The sequence below is a fragment of the Ambystoma mexicanum genome, chromosome 12 (genome assembly GCF_040938575.1).
Source record: "Ambystoma mexicanum isolate Mex_15411 chromosome 12, UKY_AmexF1_1, whole genome shotgun sequence".
Lineage (NCBI taxonomy): Eukaryota > Metazoa > Chordata > Amphibia > Caudata > Ambystomatidae > Ambystoma > Ambystoma mexicanum.
In genome coordinates this window covers 372256449-372267107 of record NC_090936.1, presented here as the reverse complement: position 1 = coordinate 372267107, position 10659 = coordinate 372256449, and positions in this window count along the sequence as shown.

Below are 10659 nucleotides of genomic sequence, written 5' to 3'. Positions count from 1 at the left end.
TCAGCTGGAAACAATAACATGCCCATGAGCTCCAGCCCAGGCAGAGATGGCCTGCCTTCTCGTGTTTTCTAAAGAACCCAGACGTCGAAACATTTCAAACCCAAGTACATCATGTTTATGTTCACAGCTCAGCACACGCTCTAAGGCTCCTCACGCCCGCAGGAATTCTATTCCAATTTCACTTCCAATTGCGCGGCACAAAGGATAAAGTAGCACATTCTATGCCCTATTGGAAACCTATTCAATTGCCTCTCTTACACGCTGTACAAGAGGGTTTCTTCGGTTCATCGTCACCGTTCTCATTACAGTTTTGTCGCCAAGAAAGTTAACTTGGGGGTACGTTTTGTACGTGGCCGAAAATACACCCTTGTCGATAAGAGAGGACTGGCACATTCGAATCTTCAGAGGCTAATAATACACAATAAAAACCGGACAGTAATGAAAATCATAAAGCTGCCAGCTCGCCCAGGCATCCTGTCATCTTGAGGCATTGCGAGGTACAAGGTAATATTTCATGTTGGACTACGCCAGGGTGTACTCGCTGATAGTCCTGCAGGGTCGCCCCAAACCTGCTTTTCAGTATTGCAAGGAATGTGCACATCACCCCCATGCAGAATCATTGCATGCAGACGATCATCTCAGAAATCCTAAAGGAACATCAGCGTTCTCATGGCTGAAGGGCTGGCAGATCAGACCTTCAATTCTGTCCCAATGTTGGTGTAGGAGCAGGAGAATCGTCTGCGTTTCAAGCCTCAGCAACTTGAAGAGTTGTGGTTTACAGAGCGCCTAAACCCCAACCGTTTCAGGGCCTTCCTCAAAGCCTGGCACTGCAAAGGGGCTGACTGGAAAGGTATGTTCTTTGGCATTGGACACCAATATCCATAAGAGTCGTTTAAAGAATTGTAATTAATTTGCAAAACGTCCAGCTTATGAGGCTGCAGTTGTTAAATTCATTTGGGCCCTTTCCCAATTCCCCCATCTATTATTCCATTTTAGCGACTATGGGCCTCATTACAAGTTTGCCGGTCCGGGAACTATGGTATCGGTAAGCTTGCCGGTACCGTAGTTCCCGGACCGGCCAACTAGGAGTTGTGCTCGCGGGTGCCTTTTTGCCCGCCAAGTCAGACATGGCGGGTGGAGCGGCACCTGCGAGCTGAGCATGTCGGATGCAACGGCACCGTTCATAACAGTGCCGGTGCATCCTTCTTCTCCATTCCCATTTGAGCACTGCGGGGCTCAAATGGGAATGTGGGAACATTTTTCCCGGTGCCCAGGAATGGGCAAATACCGGGTCCGGTAAGGCCGTAATGACCCGGTAATTGCCATTTTCTGGGCCCAGAAAAAAATAAATACCAGCGGCAGCCATGCCTGAATTACAAAGTTTTTAACCAAGATTTCTTTATTTATCTACGATCACAAGTTTTCATTCAAACAGCTCATCATCACAAGATCCAGGTGAACTCTCTGTGTAGCCCAAATACATAGGAGAGGGCGGTCAAAATGGCTAGTGTAGCTATGGCTGGGGTAAGAAAGGTGTACGAGGAGGATATGGGCAAAAGCAGATCGGGAGGAAGCAAAGGGCCAGGGGGCTATGGTAGGTTTAAGAACAAGTGGTGCTCGGGGGCATTTCTGAAATATGTCAAAAGTAGATCTATTCTTTCACGCAGAAAACAGCTCCACAAAATCTGACCAAATGACATTTCTTAACGCACGCTACTCCGTTTGCCACAATTTAATACTGTAATTGGATATCTGATGGATAGCAAGGAAAGATTAGCATTACACTACAGTCCACTGAGGAGACCCCCAACCCTCCCCTACGTTCCTTGGTTTGTCACAATGACTTCAAATTCTGCCGAGGTCCTAATCATCAATGGCTAGTCCATAATGTGGGCTCCATGTAGATTTCAAACTCCAGGCTGTTACATTTAGGGGCTTTTCTAATTTGTTTCCTTTGAGTTCAGCAGCAAAGAACCCTAGGGTATGCACTCCAGAATCTGAAAGGTTATGTTGCGTTACTTTTACCACCTATGACAAAGTCAGGCGGGGGACGGGGAAACACAGAGGTTGGTGGCCCTCACCCACTATGTAATGCTGGAGGCAGAGGTGGTACATGAGGATCCATCAGCGGCATCCCTAACTTTGTGTGTCGTGTACACCCGTTAGCTCCCCAGGACCTCCTTCATGGTCCAGGCAGGAAATATGACACACAGGCATAAAGGAGAAACCATTGCAGTATCAGAAAAGTCACTTGCGTGTCTGTGGTCACATGGGTCCGTAAATGGCTTAACATCAGCGAAGGCCAGATGAAAGCAGAAGAGAAGCATGCAAACTGAGCTTGAAGGATGCAACCAGTGAGCTTGGCACAGAGATGGGGGAGATCCAGTTATCCCAATAAAATAAGCTGTCACACAGTGGAAATCTGCAGCGGTATGCCCGTTTAGTGCAGTCCTAGAGTTGGGCAGCTATAAGGGAAGGGCCAACTCAGTCCAAGTTGGGGGGGGAGTTCTTACATCCCCTTGGAGCATGATGCCAAGGTGCAGTCTACAGTACAAGGGATATTGTAGCTTGCTCAGGTCCCCACCAATCAAAACGCCCACTCCTGATTAGCAGACATCTACCGTACATCTCACACTCTAAATTACAGTCCCAGGTAGATATCAAAGGATGGGCAACTAAAAGTGGAATGCAGAAGATAAGAGTCTCTTTGAGAACATGGAGAGAGGTGAGGAAAGAACAGCAGACGAAATGTACAGGTTGCTGCAGAGCGAGGGAGAGAAAGTTAAGAGAAAGGAACAGATACCGAGAGAGGTGAAATATCTAAAAAGAGAGGTAGGGAGACAAGGTGGGGAAACATCTAAGGAGAGAGCAAAGAGAGGAGAAATGTCAAAGAGGAGAGAGAACAGAACGATAGCAGGGAGCAGAACGAGGGAAAAAACAAGAGGAGGTGATGGGCAGACAACTGCAGTAGAATAGCAGAAGAAGGGGAAAGGTGGGCGAGTACTCAGAAGAAGGGAAAGTGATTAGAGCTCTTTAAGGCCTTGGTCAGGTTAGAGCTCGGAAGCTGGTAGAGAGGGTCCAGATCAAGGGCCAGATCTAAGCTGGACACAGGAGAGCAGGGGAGATGATCTCTATTCTTATTTTGTGGGGTTGAAAATACCATTAGTACCCATGTAGAAAACTACATGGGTGCTATGGTGAAGGGGGAGCGGGGAAGGGAAGGGGCACTGGCTACCCAGGCAGCACAGAGCGCATGCTTGTACCATACAGTGCAACCTGAGTTCCGAGCCTCCTGATTGGCTGGAACCCACTTCGGGGTGCTAATGCAGGAAATGGCATGCACATACTGTGTGACATTTATTTTTTTACTTCTACATTCTCATATATCATGGATATGTACACTGAATAGTGTATGAAAGTTATGTTACATAGCTGTTATACACAAATAATAAAAAAAGATCATACCCTTTAAACCATACATAGTGTGGCTTATTGATTAACTGTATGGTTAGTTTACGGAGCAAGGTATGTGCCTATGTATGCCTGGGATTTATGACGTGCAAATCTAGCTGAAAATCATCAGAACACAGGGCACAGCCATGGGGTTACAGCTAGGGTGCGGTTGCAAAGGTCTCCAGATAGGTAGGTAGAGCAAGAGTGTTATCACTCGAAGGAGAGCAGTGGGCCATTCATGAGATGTTCTTTGAAGAGACAGTCTTTAAGTCCTTCCTGAAGCATAGGCTGGAGGGTGGTCGGTTTGATCAGAATTGGTACCTTGCTACGGAGAAGTGATGCAAGCCAAGGAAATACCGTTTTTTCCTAGTTTTTCCCTTCTTGGACTTCTTTGTTACCAGTCTGCCAATGATGTGGCTTCTGGTGGTGTGTTGGCATCGAGAGATGCTCTGTTAGTGAGTGTTTTCTTTGGTTGTGGGTGCTTTGTAAAGGGTGTAGGCTGCCCTGACTTTGCTGAATGGATAGCAGTGCAGCTCCTTGAGGACATGAGTGACATGCATGCATTTTCTGAGTCCTGTGATGAGGTGTGCTGCAGCAATATGCAACCCTTGCATTGTATTAGTTTGACTCTTGCATTCCTACAAGCTTTAGATGCCTTCTGCAACTGATCAGCTCCAGATCAAATTCCTTGTTCGGCTGGTCCCTGGTTTTGGGAGCTTTTATGAGTGTTTTCCTCAGTCATAAAATATCCATTGATGTACCTTGTTTTCCCCTCGGGTCAATAAGGGGCTGTACGGGCATGTATATGAGAGGCAGAGTCCAACTGGTAAATCACTTCATGTGATCACGGGTTGCTCTCAGGATACTAGGACATTGTAAAAATGTACTTGCCAGGACGTTGTAATCAAATGTGTTTTTCTTCAGCAATTCAGTGACCCAATCTCCTACAACCACCACACCTCTGGACTTCAAGATCCAAATCCCTTTCCATTCCAAAATCAAATTGAGTTTTTATATTTATAATTCGTTATTTTTAACACACGTAATACCCAGAGGTTTCTAAGTGCGGACCCGGGCATCAAACCTGTGTTGCCCCACGTCGTCTTGATTCCAAGGCGAGCGCATTGCCCCCGAGCTATCCTTCCAGCCCAAAGGGATTTCTGTACAATGGAGGCCCCATCAATACGGGTTACTTAAGGTAAGCTTGTTGCAGATGCTCTGCAACACTTTAGTAATTACCGCTGCCAACGCAATAGCTAATAGGTTTTGTATCTCACCCAGAGAATCAATTTACCACCTTCTGGGGAGGCCAAAATGGAGCAACAATGAGCTGCGTATAATTGTTTAGCTGCTACATAGTATAACTGGAAATCCAATCCACCAAGTCCCCCCTCTTGAAAGCTACTCTCAGTCTGAAGTTGCCCAAGTCAATGTTTGTACATAGTATGGTTTAAGTAACTTACCTGTAACTTTTGTTCTCCAGCATGGGCCTGGCAAGGATTCACATGCTCGTGAATATTCCCTGTCGTCAGGCTGGGAATCCTTGGTAAAAGAAAAAACAGTTTCACTTTCACTTCAAAACTGTGTTTCTCCTCTAAACCAATTGATGTCCTCTGGGTCATAGTGCCCCCATCCAATGACAGTCCTCTCACTAAGCCCCGACTCTGGCAGCCATCTTCAGACTTGGTAAGCACGTAAAGTAGCAGTATGACCAAGAAGAGCCGGAGTGGGGCCGGAGGGAGGGTTTGCATGTGAATCCATGCCAGACCCATGCTGGAAAACAATAGTTACAGGTAAGTAACTTAAACCTTCTCCAGCATGGGGTCTGGCATGTATTCACATGCTCATAAATAATGAATACACAGCAGTACACATTATACAACCACAGGAGGTGGCAAGGCTCAACAGAAGCAATTAACACTCACCCCTGGAACAGACTCAACTCAAACAAACAGGTTGCGTAGCACTGCTTGGCCGACTCTGGACTCCCTACCTGGAATCCCCGTCGATACAGTAGAACTTCGTGAAGGTGTGCATGGACCTCCACATAGCAGCCTTGCAGATGTCTAGCAGGGGCACACCCGACAGGAACGCCGGCATCGCTCTGGTGGAGTGGGCTCTCGGACGGCCCCGCAACAGACGGTTGCCCAACCAATGGCAGTGCGTGATGCAGCCGGAGAGCCACTTTGTAATGGAAGCCTTGGACAATGCCTTCCCATGGTTCACAGGACCAGAGATCACAAACAATTGAGAAGTCTTCCGAAAACTCTTTGTTCACATCACGTAGAACTTCAAGGCAAGAGCAACGTCCAGCGAATGCAAGGCCCTCTCCCCCGGTGACGAAGGTTTCAGGAAGAAAACAGGCATCACCAAAGGCTTGTTGAGGTGGAATTCTGATGGAACCTTTGGCATGAAAGAGGGGTGCGTACACAATACCACCCTTGATTCGTGGAAAGTCAGGTACGGCTGCTTGCAGGATAGGGCCTGGATCTCACCTACCCATCTAGCAGAGGTCATGCCCACAAGGAAAGTTGTCTTCCACGAGAGTGGGGCCTGATGCATAGGCTCAAAGAGAGCCCCATGAGCGTTGTCAGAACCATGTTGAGTTCCCACACCGAGGCAGGAGCTTTCACCGGCGGGAAGGTTCAGAAAAGGCCTTTGAGAAACTCCTTGTCGAGTCTGTGCTACCACAGCGAGGATCTCCTTGGGGATCTGGTGTAGCGGGTGATAGCCGCCAGATGTACCTTTATGGATGCGTAAGCCAGCTCAGCCATTGCCAAGGACAGCAAGTACGGCAAGACCTGAGGAGCCATGACCCACAGAGGGGTAACCTTCTGTGACCGCCACCACATAGCAAAACGTTTCCACTTATAGCCGTAGCACTTCAAAGTCAATGACGCCCTGGCCTTGGCGAGGACCTCCCCGCAGTCAGCTGGCAACTCATAACCTTCAAACTCTAAGGTTGCAGCAGCCAAATGTTCAGGTTCAGCAATCCTTTGTTGTAATGAAGGATTGCGCCTCCCTCTCTGGTGAGAAGATCTGGAACCACCAGCAACGTGCCTGGAGGCACCGCTGACAGGCCGAGAAGGTCCGGATATCAAATCTGCCTCGGCCTTGCTAGGGCAGTGAGTATTATCTTGCATTGGCACTGTCTGATGACTCATATCATGAGAGGGAACGGGAGAACGCATACAGAAACAGTCCTTCCCATGGGAAGGAGAACGCATCCCCCAAGCTCTTCAGCTGGTGGAACCTGCTGGCAAACTTCTGGCATTTGGAGGTTGCCGCCGTCGTAAACAGATCGATCTGTGGACTACCATTTGATGAACAGGAAGTCCACCTGATCCAGACAAAGCTCCCACTAAAGGCAGGAGCGCAGTTCCCTTCCGAGGGAGTCTGCAATGTTGTTCTTGACTCTCGCCAGGTGAAGAGGGACGAGGAACATCCCTTGACCAACAGCCCAGTGCCACAAGTCCTGGGCCTTCTTGGAGAGTAGAACATGGTGGTGGTGTTGTCCGTGAAGATCCTCATCACCTTCCCTTTCAGGGACGGTAGGAACAAAATGAAGGCCTAGAATAACGCCCGTAGCTCCAGGATGTTGATATGCAGATCCTTATCCTGTGGTAGCCACAGGCCTCTGGCGTGTAGACATCTGGTGTGTGCTCCCCAACCTTCCAGGGAGGCATCCGTGGTGATTGTCTCCTGGTATGGGGGGTATTGAAATCCCATGCCTTGGGCGATGTGGGAGCGGACACCCCACCACTATCACCCGTCAGAACTCCTCGTTGAGAGAGATCTTGTCAGTGAAACGTCAGGACCCCTGTATCCAACGTGCATCCAGGAACTCTTGTAGGGTTCGCATCTGCAACCTGCAGAGACGGACGAGGTAGATGCAGGACGACATCATGTCCAGTAACGACTTGATGGCCAGCACTGTGGCCGTCTTCGCTGGCGACAGTCGTTGCACCTTTTCTTGAATGGTTGCTACCCTCTCTCCTCGGAGGGCGATGCCAGGCAAGACACCGTGTTGAATCTGGCGCCGAGGAACAGCACTTTCTGCAATGGCGTTAAGCAGGACTTCGGATAGTTGACGGAGAATCCCAGATCCATCAATAGTCAGACGTTCGTCTTCGTGTGTTCGTCGCCCAGCTCCCAAGAGCGGGTGCGTACCAGCCAGTCACCGAGGTACGGATATAGGTGTATGCCCTGTAGACGCAGATGGGCTGCTCTGTTGCCAGGCATTTCGTGAACACTCTTGGGGTCGACTTCAAGCCGAATGGTAGGGCCTTGAACTGGTAGTGCTGTCCCTGCACCATGAAGCATAGACATTTCCAATGTTTCCTGTGAATGGGGACTGTGAGAAACCTGCCGGTGTCTCCCTAGCTAGTCCCCGGGGTTCGGTCATCCAGGTAGCCAGGACACGGCCATCGCTATTGGATCCAGTTCCTGGAGGTGGACCAGTGAGGGAGAATAACCTGGATGGGGTGTCCTTAGGGAGTGGGATACCGACGGGTGAGACATGGTATCCCCCTTCTTTCGACACCTTTTCCCCCCATCCTACCACGTATGATATTCTAAAACACTACCCCCCCTTCCCACAGGAACGCTTTTGCACAACACGAAAGACAACAGACTAACACCAGAGCCGTTTACTTGACATGTCCCAATACAAGGCTTAGGCAAAGTCAGACAACTGACCAGAATCACACACACCAGATGGCCCTTTCCCTTCCCCACAGGGATAAAAGGTGGAGCACGAGACGAGCAAGGCAGACCACACTTCGTGAGAGCTAACTCAGTAGGGCAGTTCAAGAGGAAATGAAAGATGGCAAATACCGAGAGGGTGACAAGGAGAGAAGTAATCTTGCCGTTTCCGATGAAGGCCTATGAAACCTTCGCAGATGGATACATAAGACTGCAAACAGCCAGCCAGCGTGGGTTGCAGCAGATGTCGACGGTACGCAAGACGCTCCTCTGCTGATAACCCAGCTGGGGAAGGGCGCTGGTCTCGGTGGTACTAACCTTCACTTCAAGGATAATGAAAGGCAAGCGTTCATCAAAGCTGGTTAGTCGAGGATCAAAGCTGGTTAGTCGATGAGAGAATCTGTTGAACGAAAAGTAGCAAACGGCTAATTTGAACTTTTAAAGATACGACTGAGGAATGAGGGGGAAAACCAGCAACAAAGGAGGCCGGCAACACGTGGCTGCTCAGGCAGAAAAATCTGGGTGATTACCCAATGGTAGATCCTACCAGAACCAGAGGCCCTTGGGAAAAGGCGAAAAGAGGTCAACGTGTTCATATGGGGTCTTGTAAAATCCTCTGTACCGTCGAAAGACTTTGACCAACAGATGATTGCAAAGCTAAGGGAAATTAATCCCGTTTGGTGAAATTAGCGCATGAACAATATGTGGTAAAAGTTGACGAGAGTGAACACGGAAGAGGGAAGCCGACAATCAGAGACGAAGCCTGAAGTACTGTTTAAAAAGACATTAAGACTTGTGAAAATAAGAGGTATTGGAAGACAAGGGGAAGTGAATTGTCCCCCTTGTCAAGTGGGTCCAGGCCCGGTCAAGGGAGATCCAGGGGTCATCACCCAAAATTCATTGACAAAGGAACTGTTCAATTGATTGGTTGAATATTATCCGTGAGGGGTCGGCGCCCGGAAGAGGGGTGAAGCCATCACCCAACGTGAACTGTGGAAAAAAACTTTTTGTCTGTGGTTGTTTGTTGGATACATCAGGCCTCGAAGGCAAGATACTTTTTAATGCAAAGAGACTTTACCATTGAAGAAACTGATAGCTGGAATGGAACTGTCGGCTCGTGCTGAGAAAGCTTGAGCGTGTGCTGTGTTCCAAGGTCCCACCTTGTCCCATACTAAAAACGTGGGGAAGGGAGACCCCTGGAAATCCCATTCTGACTTATTATTTGGAACACTTCTCTTCTTTATTGAAACCCTATCCCACACTCTTTCTATAATTACTTGTAAGGAATTGGCAATAGGTTTTTCTTAGTATACGCCCTTTTATTTTGACGCCACTAGGACTGCCTTATTTTTTATTTGATGGTCAGTGCTTGCTCCATCTTAGATTTAGGTTTAGCTTAGGCGTTTTTCCACCCTGCATTTATTTTTCAATAATCACCCTTGAACTGTGATCACTTGTGTCTGTCTTTACTGTTGCCACTATGAGTTCCTCACAGGACGTGGAAAAAGGTGTCCTCCAGGAACAATGACGTCAAGAAATCCCCTTTCTCCAGTGGCCGAAGCGCATGTTGCAACGTGACCGTCCTGAATTTTTGGGCTTTTAAGTATTTGTTCAAACGTCTTAATCCAGGATGGGTCTCCAGCCCCCTGTCTTCTTTCTGACTAGAAAGTACCTTGAATAGACTTCCGGAGCCCCAGAGCCATTTGGTAACTAGCTCTATCGCCCCTTTTCGTAGCATGGCTCTTACCTCTTCCAAAAGCGGACGAATGTGCTGCTCCTGTCACGGAATCAGCAAAATACGAGGACACCTGTGTTGCAACTCCAAGGTATGCCCCTGGGCGAGAGCGCCCACCACCCATCTGTCAGTGGTGATCTTTCGGTTGTATACAAATTGTTCGTTTTACAATTGGTCAAATACCAATTGACCTTTTCACAATTGACCAAATTGTGCAGGTCAATTGTAACATATATGCTGGGGGGAACCGCCCGCAACCCCCCCACCCAATGCAAACCCCCCCCCCCAAAACACCATATATATCTCCAAACCAATATATATATATGCGGTCAATTGTGAAAAGTTCAATTGTGACACTTTAAAATCGGTCATTTGTTCGAACAATTGTAAACGAACAATTTGTGTAATATCGATCTTTCCCCACTCGCTGACGAACCTCCTAAGCCGGCCTCCCACTGGGGTGCACGAGTGGGGGCCCGAGGTCATGGCCTTTTCAGGCTTGCTTGGGTGCCGGCATCTTGCCCTGCTGGCGATGCTGTCCTCCGCTACCGTAGGCCTGGGAGCGGCCTCTGTAGGCTTCTTGCGTTGAGGACCGGGAAGGCTGTCTGTAAGACGCTGAGAAACCTTTAGATGACCTTCTTGATTTTCCCCTGGAGGAGCCAAAACAAGAATGGCGGTGCAGCTGGAAAGTGGCAAGGGAGCAGACCGTCTCCGTATCCGTCTTCATGGCCTGGAGGGACTCATCGACGGCCTTCCCAAACAGATTC